Here is a 25,750-nt window from a genome sequence, read left to right as displayed (position 1 = left end):
CGCCCTATGGAAGAAAAATGGTAGAATAACATGCTTTCAGTACAGAACTAAAAAATAAAATTAAAAAACTAAAAAAGGGAAGAGACATTGCTGAAAATTTAATTATTGAAAATACAAAAAGGCTTGAAAACAGTACCAATGAAGGTGAATTAAAAAGACCAAGAAAAGTAACTGCTGATAGGGCAGAAAAAGATAAATCTAACAATTATTCAATTCATTTAGCAAATATTATAGAGTCCATCTGTGACATCAATGAGTTTACAGACAATAAACATAAACAGGCCAACATGTCACATGGTGATAAGCAACAAGGAGAAACAGAAAGCAAAGGAAAATTGGAGAGGGCAGTGGTGGGGCTGTAGCTATTTTATACAGGATGTTCAGAGAAGGCTTCATGGGGCAACTCTGGAGGTGAGACCTGAATGAAGTGAGGGAACCAGCCCGAGGTTATTTAGGGAAAGTGAGTTCCAGGAAAAAGGAACGCAAATGCAAAGGCCTGGGTGAGAACATGCCTGATACATTTGGGAGCTTCACGGGGGCCATTGCGAAGGGAACAGAGAATGGGGAAGGTGCTAGGAGATGAGGCCAGAGAAGTAGAAGGGGCCAGATGAGCATTGCCTTGTAGGCCGTGGCAGGGATTGGGTAGGAATTCCATAGAATGCTTTGAACGGAAAAGGACAGGGTCACTGTGGATGAATTGTTGAGATGAGACTGTTGTGAAGTGAGGGGGTGTGCGGAGAGAGCAGTTTGGAGATTGTTGCAGTAAATGAAGCAAGAGATGATGGTGGGATAGAGCAGGGCCAAGGGGAGGTTGGTGAGAAGCAGTCAGATTCTGAATCTATTGAAGGGAGAGATCAGAAGATTTGTAGGATCAGATATGGAGTCTGAAAGAAGGGGAGGAACCAAGGGTAACTGCAAAGGTTTTGGCCTTAGAATTTGGAAGGATAAAGCCCCCATTTATGAAACTGGGGAGATTCTGGTAGTAGCAGGTTTGCGATGGGAGCCAAAGTCTGGATTTGGGTGTGTTAAATTTGCACATAATTCAAGTGAAGATACGGGAGGTGGTTAGATGTACAATTCTGGAATTTTGAGAAATGCTCTGGCTTAAAGATATAAATGTGTGTGTTATCAGTGCATAACTGAAGTCTTTGAAGTGGAGAACCCAGCAAATAGAACAGAAAAAATATTCAAAGATATAATGAAATAAAAAATTCATGACTCTGCAGATTAACAGAACTAGCTCTGCTTCAAAACAATTTAATGGAGAGCCCCTAAGCAGAGAGGGCATGCAATGTGGAGACATATCCTGGTTTCGTTGCTGAACTTCCAAGAAAAATAATGAGCTCTTCAGGCATCCCGGAAGAATACGTAAGTCACAGAAGCAGGAGACAAGAAGACTGATCACAGCATTATTCAGTAGTTGAAGGTAATAGACCAATGTCTACATTTTTTTTTTTTTGAGATAGAGTCTTGCTCTGTTGCCCAGGCTAGAGTGCAGTGGCACGATCTTGGCTCACTGCAACCTCTGCCTCCTGGGTTCAAGCAATTCTCTTGCCTCAGCCTCCCAAGTAGCTGGGACTACAGGCAAGTGCCACCACGCCTGGCTAATTTTTTGTATTTTTAGTAGAGATGGGTTTCACCGAGTTAGCCAGGATGGCCTCCATCTCCTGACCTTGTGATATCCCCATCTCAGCCTCCCAAAGTGCTGGAATTACAGGTGTGAGCCACCATACCCAGCCCAATGTCTACATTTTTTGGAGGAATTTGTGATTCAGTAATATCAGTTATAACCAAGATGTTGTTCAAGAATAGGACGACAGGCAGATATTCTTAAATAACTCATAGAACTCAGGAAATATTGCACCCTTGAGCTCTTACTGGGAAAAAATCACTTAAAAATGAAATCAGGCCACTTAAGAGATGAATCAAAGCGTAGCAGTGAGGAATGGAGGATGTGGTAAGAGTGAACATTGAATCCACTTAAATATAGACCTAATACTAAAAAATTGTTGAGAATTATTGCTACAAAGCAGAATGCAAATACTACAGTCCTGACAGAGTAAAATGATGCTCTAGCTAACGAAAACTGGGAGGTGGCGGGAGGTTTGGAGGGAAGAAGTGTGAGAGTGCTAATGGCTTCTTTGCTCACGGGAGTCAATCAATGCTGCATAAAATTGAAACTTATTAGTTTAAAAACATCTAATGTCTCTAATGATGATCATCATAATTTTATTACCTAACATCAGAAGTGTTTTTAAATATCTATTATAGTAAAGAAACATTTTAAGATTAGCAATTCCTTCCATTTCATTTTAATTTTTTTTTGTTTTGGTAAATTCAAGTAAACATTCAATAAAAATACTGCTTATAGCATAATTCTATTTTTAGAAATGTGTGTATCAATCTATTATCTATCTGTATATATAGATAGAAAAATATGTGGAACAATGTTTATCTGGAATATTGATGGTTAGTTTTGGGTGAGATCATTTGAAATGATTTTTAATTTGTTGGGAATTTTTTTGTTTATGCTTTTCTGCATTGCTTGAGTTCACAATAAGTGTATATTTTATTTACAAAAATAATATTATATATATATTTAAAAGTAACCGTGAGACATTGCTTGTGGGTGCCTCCCAGAAGGAGTGAGAAAAAATATTACTGAGGAAGACTTCTTGGAAGAGGGGCTTTAAGGAGAGCATTTCCCATTGGGAAATACCTGGATGGGCCTAAGGAAAGAAAAAATATGTGAAGCTGTAGAACCACATAGGGAAAGCCAGGGCAAAGAGACTTCTTATTCAAGGAGTAAAGAAAGCCTCCTTATATTCATCACCCATTATGTGCCAGACTACAAGTATCTGTCTCTCGCAAGGTAAAGGCTATTATCCCCATATGTAGTAAAGGGTTAATTCAGCAGACTTGGTGTGTTCGAACCCTGTACGTTCCAAAGAAAGGACTGGCCCTTGACCAGCTCCGGAGGGGTAATCTCTGCACCATTGGAATATCCTGCCTAGTAAAAGTGTCTTCGTATGACTGAAGCTTTAGCCCCATACCAGATAGTTTAGGTTGCTTACGCTGACAATGTGATTTAAAGTGAACACCTGTTTTTGTTCACCTGAGGCCTAGCTTGCATCAAGTTTGACCTCTGGGGATGCTGAAGACTGAGTAGTTAAGATCAGTCACATGGGTACTCCATGCTGACATAACTGACCCCAAATAAAAACCCTGGACACCAAGGCTTGGCTGAGCATCTCTGGTTTTGGCAAAGCTTTGTATGTGTTGTCACACATCATTTCTGGGAGAATTAAGTGCTGTCAGTATGATTCCACTGGGAGAGGACAATAGGAACCTTGTACTTGTCTCTCTGGGACTCTTCCCTATGTACCTTTTCCTTTGGTGATTTTGATCTGTATCCTTTCACTGTAACAAACCATAACTGTGAGTAAAAAAGGTTTTTTCCTGAATTTTTTTAGTCCTTCTAGTGAATCATTGAATCTGAAGGTGGTCTTAAAGACCTCCCACAGAACTCCACTTTACATATGAACTAAAGCTCAGAGGATTTATGTGACTAGCTTATGATCACACAACCAGTAAACAAAAGAACCAGGGTTGAAACCTACGTCTTCCTGGCTATACAGCCTCACTTTTATCTCTGCAACAGAGGTTTTCAAACTATTTTTTTCTTTTTAGCAGCATAATGTTTTGGGATGGGTATACAAAAAAAGGTAACAAGATTCCCAATATGCAAATTAAGAAGTAGAACAATACAGTATTTTTGTTGAAGTGTGGGTGGATGGTGGCCACATGTCATTTGGCCCACCTCCTATCCCTGAAATGGAATGCATTAACCTCATTAGAATCCTCTGGAAAAACGGATGTTGGGAAATGCACCCTGGATTGTGTCATTGAAAAACACTAGAGTGAAACTATTTTCTCAGGACCAGTCCTCACACTCTGAGATGCTGTTTTGTGGAAGCTAAATGGAGCCTGGGCTATTTGGATTCTGTAATTCCAAATTGGTCTATTGGTAAATCCAATATTGACTTGACAGCCTCTGAAGCTTCATCATGCCAAGCTAGATCTTTGGAAACAAGGCTGGAAACCCACTCCAGGCACATTTGCTACCTTTAGACCATCCTCCCTCATCAGCCTTTTCTCACTGTCTAACTCCTCCATGGCCATCTCGGGCTTCATGTGATCCTGGAAGTTGCTCCTGACCCCTCAAGTCGTAGCTCAGTGAACCCTCTGTTTAGGATGATGAACTGTTCCGGTTTGCCTGAGGCTGCCCCAGTTTTACCACTGCAAGCCCCATATTCCAGGAAACACCTCACTCTCACATAAACAGGATGTTTTTTTAACCCTACTTTAGTCTTCTGTAGTAGTGTCCCTCAAATTTGAATGTGAATTCGAGTCACATAGGATCTGAAAATGCAGACTTTGCTTCCGTAGGGACAGTGAGGCCTGAGATTTTGCATTTTTAACCAGCTCCCAGGTGCTGTTGCTGCTGTGGTCCTGCTGGTGTCAGGACCACAGTTTGAGTGGCAAAGGATTGGGGCACACTTTGCTTTCTCTGTCTCGGTGATGATTGCACTTGATTGTAATTTCCTGTGTGTTGATTTCCCCCACTAACCCGTGAATTCCCCAAAGAAAGGAACTGTATCCGAAGCACCTGTATTCCCAATACTAATAGGACGCCCAGCACAAATTAGGTGTTCAAAAGATTCCCTTTGGGCGAGAAGAAAAGAGAGTAGAATTCGTTAAGAGGGGCCCAGATTTGTGCTTGAGGACCAGCCAGGACCAGTAACTAAAGACCAGCTGACTAAAGATTTTTGTGTGGAATGAGTAAGGAATTGGGGTAAGGATTTTTGAGTCGAGTTTGATGTTATGCCCCTAAAGAGATCACTGGCACGTGTGACCAGAGGGAGCGCGTGGGTCTGAAATGGAATGCATTAACCTCATTCAAATCTTCTGGAAAAATGGATGTTGGGAAATGCACCCTGGATTTTGTCATTTAAAAACACTAGAGTGAAAACTATTTTCTCAGGACTGGTCCTCACACTCCAAGATGCTGCTTTGTGGAAGCCAAAGGGATCGTGGGCTATTTAGATTCTGTAATTCCAAACTGGCCTATTGATAAATTCAATATTGACTTGATTTGTGTTAGGTAGAATCAACAATGCCTCCGTGAGATGGCCTATTCAACAGAAGGGGGGAAACACTCTGAGAAGTTAAGCAACTTGTCCAAGATCACACAGAGAGTAAGCTGGACAGGGCTGAATACAATTGTATGATTCCTAATTAGAGCTCTTTCAACTACAACACACCAAATCCCAGAGTAAAAAACAAAACAAAACAAAAAACTATTGTGTGCCAGGCAGAGGGAATGTAGTTTTGTCCCCTATTGCAGCATTTTCAGAGTATCTGGGAAATAGTATTGTTCCCCTCACAAACAGAACTATTAAAGATTAAAAAAATTCAACTTTGCAGATTCCTAAAAGAAATGGTGGTTTGGCCAGTGACCTCTGAATTGAGCTGATTGAATCTGCACTAGGCATTGCCTGGAGCCAGCAGGACTGTAGCCTGACATAATTCTTCATCTACTCAAGTTATAAAGGGGGAAGCAAGGTTGTCCCTTATCTGGGAATCCCCCTTATTTGAAGGATTTTGACTAGACCTTGATGGTAATTAAATTGTTTTTAGGGCCTAATGCATAATATGTAATGTTTGCTTCCTAATGACCACCAGATGGTTTTTCAATGCTAATGAGGGGTGTATAATGACTCCCAGATTCCTAATAGAAGCTGTAGAAGTCAGCTGCTGTCAACCAAATGGATTCTCTGGGCAGAGTTAGTACTCCCCAGGGCTGGTCACCAAGCCTGGACTTGGGCAGAATTGGAACAGGGATTTTCCGTACTTGTTGGTATTCACTGTTGGCTGTTGGCAATGAGGGCATGCTTAGATGACATCCACCTTGGACATTAGCACATACTAGGTGCTAGATGGATCTTGCGTGTCGAATTCATCAAAGGATGTCATACTTGGAATAGATCTTACAGTGCAGGTTTGCCCACTTTTAATTAGTGTCAAAATCTCCCAGTATTATTTAAAAAATAACTTTCCTTTTTTAACTTTTATTATAAGAGTTATAGATCTGCAGAAAAATTAAAAGTCATAGATTAGCAAAAAGAACAAAAGAGAAAGAATGAAAGGGAAGAAAAAAGTAATGAAGAGAAGAGTAGAAAGAAGAATTTTTAAAAGGGGGAAAAAGCCATTTATAGGCTTACTGTATCTAGATCAATTTACCTAAATCTGGTTTGGCTAAAACAAGTTTGCCTATGAATCATTTGCCAATTTACATTTTTCTAAAATTAAATCCTCTTATGCATCTTTTTGGAGCTTACTCTTTGTCCTTGCATCTTTTTGGCATGTAAGTATTCCTAACAAAAAAGGCACTTCTAACTTAAAAGCAATTCTAACTTATTTTTGTCTATCAAATTAGGATTTGTCAAAATTGCAATGTTTTATAAATAATAAGACACATTTGAAAGGTGGATGATCTTAGCAAATTATTAGTAGATATTTGGAGAAGTGATCTTTAGGAAAACTGGTTTTAGGTGAAGTGGCTGTTACTATACCCATTACCTATCTTTGACCAATCTCCATACTTGGTCTCTGTCTAGTCTTTTTGACATGAGTCTACTCATGTCAGTATAGACAAAGGAGATTATCTACACATGCACACATATACACTAATATATATACACACACATATACACACACAGAAACACACACACATATATACATCTATGTATATATACATATAAAACATATGTATGTATGTACATGCGAAGTACACATATATGTATGTTTCATTAGATACAGTATATTAAATATGCCTTATATGTTTATCCTATACAGTGATATTTAAACAAAAATGAGATTTTAATTTAAAACCTACTCAATTAATGGAAACAATATATCACTAGAAATTCTATAACATTAAATACCTAAATAGTATTTGATTCCATTGATAGGTTATTGTTGGATGTTGCAGTTATTCCCAATGTTTCTCTATTACAAACAGCATGCTTCATGGCTTACTTTCCTTTTTGCTCCTAGCATTGTATCTCAAACATCTTTCATGACAGTATGTATAGATGATTCTTCTGGACAGTTACATAGTTTTTTACAAAATGGATGTGCCATAATCTTTCAAAACTGCTCCATAGTCTTTGGGGCTCAACTTGTGCGTGCATATGTAGTATTTCCTCAGATTAAATTCCTAGAGGTTGTATGCAAGCTTTTAAAGCTTTCAATACATACATTTCTAAATTTCCCCCCAGAAACATTGTGCCAATTTATATGTCCACCAGGGGGATGTGATAACGCCTGTTTCCTTTCACTGATCTCAACTCGGGGCTATCCTTTCTTTCTTTCTTTTTCCTTTGATTCCAAAAACAATAATGCTCATACTAAAAAAGAAAATCAAAAAACAAACCAATAATGAAGAATTACATAGAAAAAAAAGAGGATAAAGTCTCCTTCTTTCTGTGTATCTCTTTCCCTGATCTTCCCATCCAGTTTCTCTACCAAGAGGGACCTCTGTTAAAATTTGGTGAGCATCCTTCTAGAACAACTCTATGCATTTAGATTGCATGTACTTGGTCATAAATGGAATCAGACTGTGTATACACACATGTGCACACACACACACATACACACACACACTATATTGCTCACTTTTCTTTTTTCACCTCACAATATATCACAAACATCTTTCCATGACAATAAGTACCACTCTTGTTCAAAAGAATCAAGATGAGTCTACTTATGTCAGTGTAGACATGATTCATCTTGATTCTTTTGAACGATCACATAGTATTTAAAGAAAAAATGTGTCACAATCTTTTAAAACTACTCCTTATTAATGGACATTTAGCTCCTATATATTCACAATTTCTAATATTTTTTAAAAATTGGTCCATTTGATAAATGAGAAAATAATGTTATTTCTATTTTAATACACATTTCCATGATTTCTAATTTGGCTAAACATTTCTCATATACTCATTGACCATTTGTATTTTGTGTGCAAATTGCCAGCTACATGTTGAAGCAGATTCTGCTCGTGCTCCCTAATACCTGGATTATGCATTTCTAATAGTGTGCTTGACTGCATTTTCTAGGTCTTTTGCTTCTAAGTGGGGTCAAGTGGCTGTTGCTTATCAATTGAATGAGAGCAGAGGAAATATGTATCACTTCCAGGTTGAGATGGTTAAGGATGTGTCCTGAAATATGGAGGAGCCGCGTGCTGGAAAGACCCTGGGTTCCTGAGTTACTACATGGAGCCGAAGCCCTTGTATCCATTTACAATGAACTATGATAGAAGCAAGAAATAAACTCAGTGTTGAGCCACTGAGATTTGGGCTTGTTTATTACAGGAACTAATATTACTTACCCTGAAAAATATATGGATAGGCAGCCAGGCGCAGTGGCTCACGTCTGTAATCCCAGCACTTTGGGAGGCCAAGGTGGGTGAATCACAAAGTCAGGAGTTCAAGACCAGCCTGGCCAACATAGTGAAACCCCATCTCTACTAAAAATACAAAAAAAATTAGCCATGCATGGTGGCAGGCGCTTGTAGTCCCAGCTACTTGGAGGCTGAGGCAGGAGAATTGCTTGAACCCAGGAGGCGGAGGTTGCAGTGAGCCGAGATGGTGCCAGCCTGGGAGACAGAGCAAGACTCTGTATAAATATATATATATAAAAAATATATATTATATATATAATGTATATGTATGTATATATACATGTATATGTATGTATGTATACATATATACATATATGTGTATATGTATATATAATGTGTATATATACACATTATATATATATGTACTCAGTAAACATTTGTTGAGAACTGAATGATTTACAACATCCTCTACATACATTAAAAAAGTACTGCATATAGATATAAGTCCTAGACAGTGCTTGGTATACAGATGGACTTGTTGATTTCCTATAGTAATTCCATGACTTCCAAGAATTTGGGGCCTGTGGATTAAAGGCATTGGTGTGGTTAGACAAACTTACTTAGCAAATTGCAAAATTGAGACCCAGAGATAATTGACTTGTCCAAGATCACCAAGAGAGTGATTACTTAGCCATGACTGGATTCTAATTCTTCTAATACCTACAACAGTACAGTGCAGTGGTTAAAACAGGCAGTGTAGATACTTGACTGCAAACTCCCAGCTCTGCCACTTACTTGTCATGTGGCCTTTAGTAACTTGTCTAAATCTCTGTCTTTCCCTCTTTGTGAAAAGGGGACAATAGTACCTCAGTGTACCTGGGAAGTTTAAATAGGTAATAGTCAGCCTTCCTATCTGTGGGTTCTGCATCTGTGGATTCAACCAACTGTGGCTCAAAAATATTCAGAAAAAAAATTCACACAGTTTCAAAAAGAAAACTTGAATTTGCTGTGCGCTGAGTACTGCATTGAATCCAGGTGAATGAAGTGATGTGTTAGCATTGTATTAGGTATTATCAGTAATCTAGAGAAGAGATGCTTTAAGGTATACAAAAGGATGTGCACAGGTTATATGCAAATACTATGGCATTTTATATAAGCAAACTCGGCAACTGCAGAGCTTGGTATCTGGGGGTTTCTGACATGCACAGATACCAAGGAATGACTGTATATGTAAGGTTATTGTGATTAAAGTGTTCCTCTCTGAAAAGGTAGTCAATAAAAGAAAATAATGATTATAATTGTTTATATTAGACAGCTTTACTCATTATTCACTTACTGATCCCCTTTTTGTTTTATGCCAGATCCTTGCCAAGTGCTGAGAAAACAAAGATATGTAAGATGCTATCTCTACCCTCGAGAGGCTCAGGGTCTTGTGGTCTGAGAAAGACTCACGAGCAGGCTGTTACACTAATACAGGCCCGATGCTGTGTTCAGGTGCACAAAGGGAGTGACAGGCTCCATCTGAGGGGCACTGGAGGGTAGAGAGTGCATTCCTTGTCTTCCCTCTCTAGAGAGTGAGTACCTGTGTTTCTACATATGCATAAAGCATTCTAAGTGACTGAAATAAGCAGCAGGAGTACATAAAGGCCCAGACATGATAGGATGTAGTGATTCGAGGGGACACGAAAGTTTGGAGCCTCTATGTATCTCTTTCCACACAGACTCCTACATGCTTCCTCTCTTTACATCATGGGTGTACCAAGCAGTTCTCAGACTTGAGTGTGCATCAGAATCCCCTGGAAGGCTTGTTGAAACACAGATTGCTGGACCCCAATTCCAGAGTTTCTCCTTCAGAAGGCTGGGGTTGGGGCTTGACATTTTGCATCTCTAATAATTCCCTGGGCAATGCTGATGCTGCTTGCCAGGGAACCACACTTTGAGAACCTCTGGTCTACCACAGCAGCTCTCATCCTGGCAGCAAATTAGAATCATCAGGGGAACTTCAAAAAATAGCAGTGCCAGGGCCCTTTCTCCCACATATTTCATTTCAGTTGATCTAGGGTGGTGCTCATAGGCATATTTTTGTTTAGTTTTCCTTTTAATAGACTTTTAAAAATAGCAGTTTTAGGTTCACAGTAAAATTGAGGGAAGGTACAGAGATTTCCAATAACCCTGCTCCTCCACACATCCACAGCTTCTCCCACTATTAACATCCCCCACCAGAGTGTACATTTGTTACGGTTGACAAATTTACAATGACACATTATTATCATCTGAAGTCCAGCATTTACATTGGGGTTCACTCTTGGTGTTGTACATGCTATGAGTTTGGACAAACATGCAATCATATGTATCCACAATTACAGTAGCATACAGAATCACTGTCCTGAAAATCTGCTGTGCTCTGCTTATTCATTCCTCTCTTCCCCTGTAACTCTTGGCAACCACTGATCCTTTTACTGTCTCCATAGTTTTGCCTTTTCCAGAATGTCATATAGTTGGAATCACACAGTATGTAGCACAGTTAGATTGGCTTCTCTCACTTAGTAATATGCAGTGATGTTTCCCCATGTCCTTTCACAGCTTATGGTTTATTTCTTTTTAGTCCTGAATAATATTCCATGTCTAGATGTACTACAGTTTACTGACTGATTCACCTACTGAAGGACATACTGGTTGCTTTCAAGTTTTAATAATTATGACTAAAGCTGCCATAAACACCTGTGTGCATGTTTTTGTGTGAATACAAGTTTACAGTTCCTGTGAGTAAATACCAGAGAGTGTGACTGCTGGATTGTATGGTAAGAGTATGTTTAGTTTTTTTGTAAAACTGCCAAATTGTCATCCAAAGTGATTCTACAATTTTCCATTTCTGCCAGCAATGAATCAGCGTTCCTATTGCTCCACATCCTCATCAGCATTTGGTGTTGTCAGTTTTCTGGATTTTGGCCATTGTAGTAGGTAAGTAGTGGTAGCTCCTTGTTCTTTTAATTTACATTTCCCTGATGACACACATCATAGAGCATCTTCTCTTATGTTTATTTGCCATCTGTACATCATCTTTGCTGAGGTGTCTTTACAGTCTTCTGCCCATTTTTTAGTTGGGTTTTTTCTTTTCTTATTTTTAAGTTCTAAGTGTTCTTTGTATATTCTGAATAATGGTTATTTATCAGATATGTTTTTTTGCAAGTGTTTTCTCCCAGCCTGTGGCTTGTATTTTCATTCTCCTGACAGTGTCTTTCACAGAAGAGAAAAATTTAATTTTAATGAAACTGAGTTTATCAATTCTTTATTTTATAGGTCATGTCTTTGGTGTTGTACAAAAAAAGTCACCTCCAAACTCAAAGTCATCTAGATTTTCTCCTATATTATCTTCTAGGAGTTTTATGGTTTTGCATTTTAAATTTAGGTCTGTGATCCATTTCGAGTTCATTTTTTTGAATAGTGTAAGATCTGTGTCTAGATTTGTGTATTTATTTTTGCATGTGGATGTCTAGTTATTTCAACACCATTTGCTAAAAAGACTATCTTTGTGCCATTGTATTGCCTTTACTTCTTTGTCAAATATCAGTTGATTTAATTTATTTGGGTCAATTTCTGGGCTTTCTATTCTTTTCCACTGCTTTGTCTAATTTTTTTTCACCAATACCGTACTCTCTTGATTATTGTCACATTTTAGTAAGTCTTAAGGTCAGCTAATGTCAGTACTTCAACTTTGTTCTTGTCCTTTAATATTGTGTTGGTTATTCTGGGTCTTTTGCTTCTCCATATAAACTGTAAAATTAAGTTTCTGGATATCCACAAAATAACTGCTAAGATGTTGACTGGCATGGCATTGAATCTATACATCAAGGGGGAAGACTCAACATCTTGACAATATTGAGTCTTCCTATCCATGAACATGGAATATATCTGTATTATTTAGTTATTCTTTGATTTTGTTCATCAGAGTTTTGTAGTTTTCCTCGTATAGATCTTGTTGTATATATTTTGTTAGATTTATACCTAAGTATAGATGTTTAGGGGTGCTAATGTAAATGGTAATGTGTTTTTAATTTTGAATTCCACTTTTTAAATTGCTGGTATATAGGAAAGCAATGAACTTTTGTATATTAATCTTCTATTTTACAACCTTGCTATAATTGCTTTTTAGTTCCAGAAGGGTTTTTTTTTTTGTCAGTTCAGTTTTCTACATAGACAATTATGTTATCTGCAAAGAAATGTTATTTCTTCCTTTTCAATCCATATATCTTTTTTTTTCTTTTTGCATTAGCTAGGACTCCTGGTAGAATATCAAAAAGGAATGGTGAGAGGGAACATCTTTGCCTTATTCCTGATCTTAGTGGAAAAGCTTCAGATTTCTCATCATTACATATGACATTAGCTGCAGGTTTGTTGTAGTCCACACTTTATAAAGTTGAGGAAGCTCTTTTCTATTCCTTGTTTCCTGAGGGTTTTTGTTATGAATCGGTGCTAGATTTTGTCAAATGATTTTTCTGAATGTATTGATATGACCATGTGATTTTTCTTATTTAGCCTGTTGATGTGATGGATTACATTAATCAATTCTCAGATGTTGAATCCAACTCACACACTTGGGATAAATCCCACTTGGTCATAGTGTGTAATTTTTACATGTTTTTTATTTAATTTAATTTGCTAATATTTTGTTGAGGATTTTTGCATGTGCATTTATGAAAGATATTGGTTTGTAGTTTTCCTTTCTTGTAATGACTTTGTCTGGTTTTGGTATTAAAATAATTCTGACCTCACAGAATGAGTTAGAAAGTATTCCCTCTACCTTTATCCTCTGAAAAGGTTGTAGATAATTGGTATAATTTTTTTTTTAATTTTGGTAGAAATCACTTGTGAACCTATCTGGGCCTGGTGATTTCTATTTTGAAAGGTTATTAATTATTGATTCAATTTCTTTAATTGGTAAAGACTAATTCAGGTTGTTTATTTCTTCTTATGACAGTTTTGGCAGATTGTGCTTTAAGGTATTGTTCCACTTTGCCTACATTCTCAAATTTGTGGGCATGAAATCATTTCTTTATTATTCTTTTAACGTCCATAAAGTCTGTAGTGATATCCTCTCTTTCATTCTGATATTAGTAATTTCTGTTCTCTCTCCTTTATTCTAGTTATCCTGGCTACATATTTTTTTAAGAATTTTACTCATCTTTTCAAATAACCAGCTTTTAGTTTTGTTGATTTTCCTATTGATTTACTGTTTTCAATTTCACTGATTTTTTTGCTCAATTTTTATTATTTGTTTTTTCCTCTGCTTACTTTAAATTTAATTTGCTCTTCCTAGTTTCCTAAGGTGGCAGCTTAGATAATTATTTTTAGATTTTTTTCTTTTCTAATATATACATTCAGTGCTATACATTTATTTGTAGGCACTGCTTTTGATGCATTTCTCAAATTTTGATAAGTTCTATTTTGATTTTCATTCAGTTCAAAATATTTTTAAATTTCTCTTGAGATTTCACCCTCAGCCTATGTGTTATTTGGAATGTGTTGTTTACTCTTCAAATATTTTAGAATTTTTCAACTATCTTCTTGTGATAAATTTTTAGTTTAATTTTTTGTAGTCTGAGAGCAGACGTTGTATAATTTATGTTCCTTTAAGTTTGTTAAGATGTGTTTTGTGGCCCAGAATGTGGTCTATTTTGGTGAATTTTCCATGTGAGCTTGGAAGGAATGTGTATTCTACTGTTGCTGGATGATATAGTCTGTAGATGTCCATTATATTCAGTGGATTGATGGTGTTGCTGAATTCAACTATGTTATTTTCTGATTTTCCCCCGCAAGATCTATTTCTGATAAAGGAATGTTGAAGTCTTTAACCATAATAGTGGATTCATCTATTTCCCCTCGAAGTTCTCTAAGTTTTTGCATCACACGATTTGCTGATTTGTGGTTAGGTGAATCACATTCATGATTATTATGTCTTCTTGGAGAATTGAACCTTTTCTCAGCGTGTAATGACCCTCTATATCCTCAATAATTTTTCTTGCTCTGAAGTTTGCTTTTTCTGAAATAAATATAGCTACTCCCTCTTTCTTTCTTTCTTTCTTTCTTTCTTTCTTTCTTTCTTTCTTTCTTTCTTTCTTTCTTTCTTTCTTTTTTTAGACAGAGTCTTGCTTTGTCACCCAGGCTGGAGTGCAGTGGTGCCATCTCAGCTCACTGCAACCTCCACCTCCCGTTTTCAAGCAATTCTCGTGCCTCAGCCTCCCCAGTAGCTGGGATTACAGGAGTACACCACCACTCCCAGCTAATTTTTTGTATTTTAGTAAAGACAGGGTTTCACCGTGTTGCCCAGGCTGATCTTGAACTCTTGAGCCCCAGCAGTCTGCCCACCTCGACCTCCCAGATTGCTAGGATTACAGGCATGACCCACTGCGCCCAGCCCCACCTACTTTCTTTTGATTACTGTTTCATGGTATATCTTTATCCATCTATTTACTTCTAACCTACATGTGTCTTTATATTTAAAGTGGGTTTCTTGGCCTGGTGCAGTGGCTCATACCTGTAATCTCAGCACTTTGGGAGGCTGAGGTGGGAGGATTACTTGAGCCTAAGAGTTTGAGGTTTCAGTGAGCTGTGATTGTGCCACTACACTTCAGACTGGGTGACAGAACTAGATGCTGTCTCAAAAAATAAAGTAGGTTCCTTGTAGAAAACATAAAGTTAGGTTTTGTTTTCTGATCCCCTCTGACAATATATGTATTTTAATTGAAGCATTTATTTCATTGATGTTCAAAGTGATTAGTGATATAGTTAGATTATTATATACCATATTTGTTTCTATTTTCTATTTGTTGCCCTTGTTCTATTTTTGTCTTCTTTTTTCTGCCTTCTGTTGTTTTGATTGAGCATTTTATATGATTTCATTTTCTCTTCTTTCTTAGCATATCAGTTATATCTTTTTTTAACCTTTTTTAGTGATTGCCCTAGAGTTTGCAACATACACTTACAAGTAATCCAAGTAGCTTCTTAAATAACACTATAGCACCTCACAGGTAGTGTGAATATCTTATAATAACAAAATAATCCTAGTTTATCCCTCATATCATTGTTGTCATTCATTTTACTTATACATAAGCATAATATAGATGTGTATATATATATATCTTAAACATAAACTATATATGTAAAGATATGTATATCTTATGTTAAGGTATGTATAGCTTAAAATGTATATAATCTTAAATGTGTATATATATGATATATACATATCTTAACATATATATAATCTTAAACATATGTACATATAATATATAAGTTCATTTTTGGCTGCTATAACAAAATGCCATAGCCTAGACAGCTTACAAACAACAGAAATTTCTTACAGTTCTGGAAACGTCTCTTTATCCCCTTATAAGGGTACTAAACCTGTTCGTGAGGGCTCACGCTCATGACCTAACATTAATCACATATCAAAGACTCCACCTTCTGATATGATCACTTTGGAAATTGAGGCAAAAGGAGGCAGAACAATTGTCTAAAGTCACACAGCTGAAAGAGTCAGGATTCAGGCCTCAGCAGTCTGACTCCAGAGTCCTAAATCATTGAACATGTGGTTGTTGGAAAATATGCAACAGACTCCCCTGGGCCTAGCTAGATTTCAGAAAACCAGGGAAGAAAGCCCCCTTTATAACTTGAAACACCCGCTTCCATTCTCTGTAACTTAGGATCACTCCCAACCCATTACCCTGAGAATCACAGCTGTGGGGCATGAGGATTCAAGAATAGATAACATCATCCTTGACTTTGAAAGGAGCTTGCAGTCTAATGGTGGAGAGAGAAAGGAATACAAATCTGAATAGATACAATAGCTACTCTTACTGAGTGATCATTAGTGAGGCCTTTCAAGAGGGTTGTGTGAGGTCAATATTATTATCTTCTTCATATTACAGATGAGAAAATTGAGAAACGGAGAGATGAAAACATTTGCCTAAAGTCAACCAGTTATAAATGGCAGAGGCAGGATTTGAATGACAGCTGTACAACTTCAGAGCCCCTCCCTTTATTTCACAACACTGAAGTGCTTTGGGGCGGGCATGCTGGTCAATGTGTAGGGGTGGTTTATTTATTTATTTTCTAACTAAGTTACTGCAGGCAGCCGTGGCTTCACGGAGCAGAGCCTTTATATTGCCACTGGGTGGATTGCTATGTGTGTTCCTGTCATCTGGCTGAAGGGTGGTTAATCCATCTCAGCTCTTTCCACCCAGTGCAACATAGGCAGGGGAGGAGAGGAAGCAATTGAGTTTTGCTTCTTGTTCTAATGACTTTAAAGGCTAAAAGTTTACAGTTGATTCTCGAAAACTCAAGTGCCTGTGAGATAATACATTTCTGTTGTTTAAGCCAAAAAAAAAAAACCCATAAAACAAACAACCCCACAAAAACAAAACAAGATTTTAAAACACACTCAAGTGCCTATGGAGTCTAGGCTGGCAAGTGAGTGAGGGAGGACCTTGTAAACTGGAGGGCTCACACCCTCCAAAGTGGATCTGCTCCCTTTCACCCTCAGCTGCTAGGCCCAATGCAGAGGAGATGCAGAGGAGCTGTGGGTTCATAGACATCACATATTTTTTTTTTCAAAAAGGAGATATATCAGTTTTTGTGCAAAAATCTCCCAATTTCAAAAACTAGTTTATTTATTCAACAAGGTTAATGAGGTAAATACAATATGTGGTGTGTGCTGGGCACTGTTCGATGTGTGCTGAGTATAACAATGGAGGGAGAAAGTATCTGTTCTCAAGGAGTTTATCTTTTAGTGTCAAAAGATAGTCAATACACAAATAAACAGTAGGCCATAAATATAATATCCCAATGGTGATATGTGCTGTAAAGCAGGGAAATAGGGACAACAATAAAGACTTGATGCAAGGTGGCTGCTGGGTATGCAGATGGTCAGGGAAGGTCTTACTGATATGGACACATGAACAGAGACATGAAAGAGGAAAAGTGAAGTCAAATACATTAAGATGAGATCCTGTCTGGTATGTGGAGATGCAAGGCCCAGAGTGGCTGGAAGGGAGGGAGGGAGAAGGAAAGTGGTGTGAGGTAGAGTCTGAGAGGAAGAGGAGGCAGATGATACGGAGCCTTGCAGGCAACTGTAGGAGATCTGTCTTCTGTACTGAGATGAGAAGCCAATGGAAAGTTCTGAGCAGATAATTGACATGATTGGACTTCCTGTTTTGAAAATGATCCCTTAGGCTGATGTTGGGTTTGGGGGCAGGGCAATGGTAGGAACAAGGTAAGTGTTTAGAAAGCTCTTGTAAAATAATCCAGGTGGGAGATAATGTTGTCACGGCCTAATATCATAGTGATGGAAATGAGACAAAGTTGTCAGGTTCAAAATATACTTTGAAGGTGATGCTGATAAGACTTTTTGATGTGGAATTTAGAAAACAAAAGAATGGAGGATAATCTCAAGTTGTAAGGCCAGACCTGCCACTTTCCTTGGAGGAGAAGACTGGTAGTAGAAGCAGTCAGGGAAGGAGGTGGAATCAGGGGTTTCAGAGATATGAAGTTGGAGATTCCAGGTAGGTATACAAGTGAAGAGTTTGGATTTTATATGATTCAGGAGTTTGAGGGATGAATCTGGGTGGAGATATAATTTTTAGAATGGTTGCATTCTAAAAGTATTGAAAGTAGAAAGTATTGAAAGCTAGAGGATCGAATGAGATTACCTAAGGAATGTATGTAGATACAGATGAGATGTGGTCCAAGGACTGAATTCAATGTGAGACGTGTCAGCATGATTATATTTTTCTCTTGACGTGTTCCACTATGTATGTGAAAGCTCAAAATAGGCAGAGCATTGGATGTAGCCAGCATTGGGAATTTGCCAGGTATAACACAATAAAGGGACAGAAGTAAGGAAATTGAGGGTATATGCAAGGATGTGAATGTAATGGTGGACTGTACTATCTAGTTAGGGAGAACTACGTATGTGGATAAAGAGAATGAAAAGGAGATAGAGTCAATGGATTGGAAGTTCCCACAGGATTGAAGAGTTGTTGGACTTACAGTACTAAAGAGAATGATCTGGAAAGGTAGAAAGTGCTGGTTAGAGAATAGGAGAGAGAAATAGTGATTATGGAGAGGGTGCTGTTATTGGTAAGAACAGAGTTTATGAAAGTATAACCAATGCTATATACAGATGACAGTATGTGCAGGTGGGACGGTTGATCCTCCAAAGAAAGTAGGCCAAGGAATTGAAAAGATAGTTAGTAGAAGTGTCATCTGCAAAGGTAGCTCTTAAACTTCATATGCTCCAGTATCATCTGGAGGCCCCTCTCCCCCATGTCTGTTGCAGTCCAAGAATTTGCACTCCCAACATGTTCCCATGGGCTCCTGATGCTCCTGTTTCAAGACCATACTTTGAGAATTACTTCAATTAATAGCTACAAAGATAGTGAAATCTTTAAGAATCATGTCAGGAGTAGTATCTTAACCATCAGGGAATCAATTAAAGGGCTTTTGCCAGAATACATTTTTATTACCAATTAGGGAGACATACACTGTAGCACAATGAGTCTCAAACTTCGTTGTTCATCACAATTATCTGGGGAGTTTGTGAAAAATACAAAGTCCTGGTGAAGTTCACAATCTGAGAAGTCCAGAGATTCTGAATCCATAGATTTGGGGTGAGGTTTATAAATATGCATATGAACAAATGCCAGAAGTATTTCTGAGTCAAATGGTAAAAGGGCCACACTGCAGAAACACTGGAGCAGTTACGTATATAGTCCAGCTGTTTGACCTTGGGCCAGTTTACCAACTTTTCTGAGCTGTAGATTTCTTCTCTGCAAAATGGGAATAAATATTTTGCCTGTAAGATTATTGTGAGAATTCAATAAAATACATGTGAAAACCTTTTATAAACATAAATTCGCTATCAACTCTACTTTTTATAAATATAAGTAATTATGTTAGGAAAAATTTATTTCTATATCCAGTGTTTCAGTTGTACATGGGAGGAAGAGTGAGAAAAAAAGAGAACATTTGCATTTGTTGATTTTCTACTTTGTGCAAGGAACTGTTTTAGCCATTTCACTTATGTTTTAGAATTATATTCTCACAGCAGAATTCCTGGGTAAGAAATGTCTCAGGGTTTGTGAGAGGCGGTAATGAATCACACTGTTCTTCCTTTTGCATTTTTAACCAATTAAAAGATAAACATAATAGTCACATAAGAATCAAATGCCTTAATAGTCATAAAACTAGACTAGAAGTGGAGGTGAACTTACTTCCTCCCACTCCTATTTCACACACGTACGCCCCACCATACTGATACATACACACACATACACATACATCCCTTATGCTAATTGTTACACTATTGTTTTTTGGCTCCAAATCCACCCTTTAATACTCATCTCTGCAATGCCAGGACTGGGACTGCATTTGGGCTTTATCGGCTACTCCCTGCTAGGATCTGCCAATAGGGGGCACTAGAGAGAGAGTATGGGAGGCCAGAGAGTAAAGGAGGAAACTGTCTGTTGGCTTCCTGGCTACTTCGAGTTCATTTGAGCATCACCCAGCCTCTTCCCTTCACCCTGGCAGTGGTGTTTCTTTCATATAGAAGTGGCTAAATCCAGTTTGCAGCTTTAAAAAAACACTCGTAAAATATACCTCATTATACTCCCCCTGCCTGCACCACAGCGGCACTCCTAGGCTGGCAGTGCCCCTTCCTCAGAGGTCTCAGTCCCAGCTCCATGGGCTGTTCTCCAAGTTCTAGGTTGTAATGACGCCACCTTCCTCCCTGTGTTCCCCCAGCCCTATGGGTGGTAGCTGCTGCTTGCAGTTACTACCTCTGCCATACCCTTGAGCTCTCTTTTATTCTTTCAGTTATCTTGGTAACAACTTTATATCTAGTTAACAATTCTTTATATTAAATACTCTCTTCAAGTAACTGGTGTGATTTCTGTCCCCTGAATGCACTGACTCTCTCTCTCTCTCTCTCTCTCTCTCACACACACACACACACACACACACACACACACACACACATATAACATGCACACATACCAGGGAAAGCAAACAACTGCAGCTCTCCCCTTCCACTGGAAGAGAACTTATTTGTCATGTCCACCATCTGCCCCACACAGCAGTACCTTCTTTTTCCATTTTCAAACATTTTTTAATAATGGCCAAGCTCTTAAAAACACGGCTATGTCTGATTATTCAGTGGTGGGATGGAGAAAGAGATTATACTGATCACTGAGGTCATCTTTTCCTCTCATGTGACCACGGTGCTTAATATATTCCTCTAGGGATGACTTAAATTATTTCCATCTTTGTAAATCCTTTGCCATGCTGTCTTGGCACATTCAACACAATCTGGCATCTTGTAGACTCTCTTGCTCATATGTCTTTTGCCTTTCACTGGAATGTAATTTCTTTAGGAATAGGGGCCACATTTTATTATTTTATTCATCTGTGCATCCCTCCAGCTCAGGAGTTCTTCAATGGAGTTACAATTCTTGGGGCTGGGAATTTGAATAGGAAGAGAATACATCTTTATTTTCACTAACCTCTAACAGAAATTTAACATGTCCTTCAATCATGATATAGGCAACAAGCCACAGTAGAATGAGCAGTGCCTGTAACTTTGCAACAATAGAAATCCCAGATGTTTCTATATCACATTACAGGTTGTTGCAGACCTCTTAAAGTATCTAAAGCTTATCACTGCTCTGACACGATGGTAGTCATTAGACTTGCTGCTAGATTGTGTTATATTTAAATAAAGAAACACATATATTACCATGTCACAATTTTATAAAAGTATTTTGAAAACTGTATTTCAATATAATTGGTTTCCTTTGTAATCCTATGCTTTTGTTTTGTGCATTTACATATATTATTCTGAGAAAGGAATCTATAGCCTTCACCAAACTAACAAATAAATTCCTGTCTTGTACCATATGCAAAAATTAATCCAAAATGAATCATACTTATGAAATTAAATCCTCAATCTATAAGACTTTTAGAAGAAATCAAGGTAGAGAATCTTTGTAACTTTGGTTTAGGGAAAGAATCAACACCAAAACATAAGCCATAAAAAAAGTAAGAAATTGGACTTCATTGAAATTACGAACTTCTGCTCCTCAACAGACCATTTTAAGAGGATAGAAGACAAAACACAAACTGGAATAAAATATTTGTAATCATAAATCTGATAAAAGACTTGTATCCAGAATACATAAAGAACTCTCAAAACTCATAAGTAAATAAATGCCTTGATTAAAAATTGGCAAAGAATTTAAATAGACACCTCACCAGCAAACACGAATGGATGGCAAATAAGCACACAAAAAGATGTTCAGTGGCCGGGCATGGTGGCTCATGCCTGTAATCCCAGCCCTTTGGGAGGCCGGGGCAGTTGGATCACCTGAGGTCAGGAGTTCGAGACAAGCCTGCACAACATGGTGAAACCTCGTCTCTACTAAAAATACAAAAATTAGCCAGGTCTGGTGGTGGGTGCCTGTAATCCCAGTACCCAGGAGGCTGAGGCAGGAGAATTGCTTGAACGCAGGAGAATCGCTTGAACCCAGGAGGCAGAGGTTGCAGTGAGCTGAGATTGTGCCATTGCACTCCAGCCTGGGTGACAGAGTGAGACTCAGTCTCAAAAAAAAAGATGAGCATCATTTATCACTAAGGACATGAAAAATCAAAATCACACAACACAATACCTCCACTTGCCTGCTGGAATCCCAAACAAAACAAAACAGAGCAAAAGTGGACAACTGACAACTAATAATACCAAGTTCTGGAAATAATGTGGAGCAACTAGAACTCGCACACACTGCTGGTGAGAATGCAAAATAGTGCAGTAATTTTGGTAAACAGTTTGACACTTTCTTGTAAGATTAGACATACACTTAATCTACGAATTGCCAATCCCACTCCTAGGTATTTACCCAAGACACACGAAAGCTTATATTTACAAAACAATGTGAATGTAAATATTTATAACGGCTTTGTGTGTAACAGCCAAAACCTGGCAATAACTCAAATGTCCTTAAACTTATAAATGACTGTGGTACAATTCATGCAATGGCACACTTCTTAGCATTAAAAAAGGAAAGAGACCTGCACGTTCTGCACATGTATCCCAGAACTTAAAGTATACAAAAAAATGGCTAAATGAATTTTTACCAATCTGAATTTGTTTAGGATGGCCTGGTTTAAAAGATAGGCTGGTAGAATACCAGGAAATTAATCTGAGATAAAACAGGTAGAGAGCTTTCTTGTGGCCACTTGAGAGGGATTTTCTGCAGCACTAACAAGTCTTTGCAGTAACTCTGGGACTTAGTAACATCTCAAAGGGATAGACCAACATCAGTCTAAGTGAGCACAAGTGAGGTACAAAAAAGTAGAGGCTCATGAGATCGCTGATTAGAGATGTGTCATTGAATTGATATGCCTTGTGTAGAGAAAACAGCAGTGGATCTCAATATATATGCAAGATGTTTTGTCACAAAGTGGATGCCTAGAATCACAGACATCTATTTGCAATCAAATGCTGAAGTGCGTGGTATAAAGATGGTGAAAGAGCCTCCCCAGGAATGCCAAAACATCCACCCAGTTGGTCCAGAAATCTCTGTTAGAGGGTCAGCTGCTTCTCATTAGGCACGACTACATGACCTTTTCTGGAAACTCTGACAAAAAAATACTTGGAATCTAGCAGACACTGTTTTATGTTATAATTTGTTTATTCCATTTTCAAAATGTGTTGTTGAAAAATGGATAAAATATATTAATTTTTTTTAAAAAGGAAGAAAAATTACTGATAATGCAACAAGGATGAATCTCAAATGTATTATGATGAGTAAAAGAAGCCATAATGGCTACATAATACATGATTCAATTTTTATGGCTTTCTGGAGAAGGTAAAACTAGAGATACAGAAAACAAATTAATAGTTGCTAGTGAATGATGAGGGGAAGGGCTGGTTACAAAGGGGCATTTGGAAATTTCTGGGGGTGATGGAATTGTCCTACATCTTGATTGTAGTGGTGGTTATATGATTGTATATTGGCAAAGAATTGAAACAGATATCCTGTCAAAACTCATAGAACTCTACACTAAAAAAGGTAAATTTTATACCATATAAATCGCATTTCAATAAAAAATGGAAAAAAAATAGGCAAACGAAACAAAACACCAAAACAAATTCCCACTTCTTGTGGAGAAAAACACATTAAAAAACATATGCACATAAATACATGGAGGACAGCTGATGCTAGGAACTAGAAAGAATAGAGGAACAAAAGGAGATCAAGAATGAGAGTGCATGTCATCAATGGTAGACTGGATAAATAAAATATGGTGTGTGTGTATATATATATATGTGTATATGTATATATATATATGTGTGTGTGTATATATATATATATATATATATACACACACCATGGAATACTATACAGCCATAAAAAAGAATGATGCCCTGTCCTTTGCAGGAACATGGATGGAGCTGGAAGCCATCATTCTTTTTTTTTTTTTTTTTTGAGATGGAGTCTCATTCTGTCACCCAGGCTGGAGTGCAGTGGTGCAATCTCGGCTCACTGCAAACTCCGTGTCCCAGGTTCACACCATTCTCCTGCCTCAGCCTCCCAAGTAGCTGGGACTACAGGCGCCCACCACCACGCCCGGCTAACTTTTTGTATTTTTAGTAGAGATGGGGTTTCACCGTGTTAGCCAGGATGGTCTCGATCTCCTGACCTCGTGATCCACCCACCTCAACCTCCCAAAGTGCTGGAATTACAGGCATGAGCCACTGCACCCAGCCCTTGGAAGCCATCATTCTTAACAAACTAATGCAGGAACAGAAAACCGCATACTCCATGTTCTCACTTATAAGTGACAGCTAAAGGATGAGAACACATGGACACAAAGCGGGGAAACAACAAGCACTGGGGCCCACCTCAGGGTGGAAGGTAGGAGGAGGAAGAGGAAGAGGGGCATAAAATAACTTTTGGGCACTAGGTTTAGTACCTGGATGATGAAATAATCTGTACAACAAACCCCCATGACAGGAGTTTACCTATATAGCAAGACTGCACGTGTACCCCTGAAGCTGTTTTACTTTAAAAAAAAAAAAAAAGAAACCCACACATTATAAATAAATAAATGTAATAGAGTCACACAATGGAATAAACTACAGCGATAAAATAAATAGACAAATAAGCCAGAAAAAAATAATGAGAGGGCATGTAAGTTTACATAGAATGGTCAGGGAAGTTCTCTCTGATCATATGAGTTTAGAACATGAGTTTGAATAAAGTTCATTGTATTTTAAAGATGGTGGAAAGAGAAAAGTGAATATTTATCAAACCTTCCGCAAGAATGATGATTTTCTAAACTCTATGGTGGAAGAAAGAATGAAAAAGATAAATAGATTTTCCTTTCCAGTATTTACAAAAGTCTGTGAAACCACCCTCTTAAAATATTGTAGAAGATGGTATCTGGAGCAATCAGACAGAGACATATGCATTAGTGAATGATTAAGAACCTGGCCTGAGAAAGGGTTTTAAGCAGAATATGACTTGGAGTGACCATGAGGAATGGGAGAGGGGATGCAGACAAAGGTGAGTACCAAGATGGTATCTTTGGAATGTCCCTCCTGCGCCCCATCCATGGGACCTGACCCCTTGCCACAGGGTTTCCCTTCAGATCCTCAACACCTTCCTCTCTCTTATTGGAGTTCAAGAGGTTAAATGAGTAATTTCCCTTTGCAGGTGCTGTGTTCAGGTGTTCTGGTTCTATATATAAAACTCTGGTGCTCATGTGCAGATATCCAGAAAGCTCAATTAATCCCAAACATCCCTTCCCACAGAGATATCCCAAAATAAAATCTTCAGCACATATAAAGTGGCTTAACTATTTCCCTGACTTAATGACTGAATTTAAATTCATAAAGGGTTTGTATGAGGCAGATGCTGAGGTTTATTCCCCAGGTTCATGGGCAACTGAACAAAAAGACAGAAGCTCAGACTAAAGCTGGAGAGTTTGGGGCTGGACATAAGGAAGAACTTCTTAACTGCTGGAGAGATTAAACAGAGGAATTGGCTCTATGGAGCAGTCAGGGAAGTTCTGTTTCTAGAGTTGCTCAAGGGGAAAAGACACATGTCAATTGTCTCATTGACATTTATTGATTAGGGCACAAAATATACCATATTAATCTTTAAGCCCTATAATAGTGTCTGGCATATAGTAGACAAACCTCCTTGCAATACAGATACATGAATAAGT

The sequence above is a fragment of the Pan troglodytes genome, chromosome 3, assembly GCF_028858775.2.
Source record: "Pan troglodytes isolate AG18354 chromosome 3, NHGRI_mPanTro3-v2.0_pri, whole genome shotgun sequence".
Taxonomy (NCBI): Eukaryota; Metazoa; Chordata; class Mammalia; order Primates; family Hominidae; genus Pan; species Pan troglodytes.
This window is presented reverse-complemented; position numbering follows the sequence as displayed.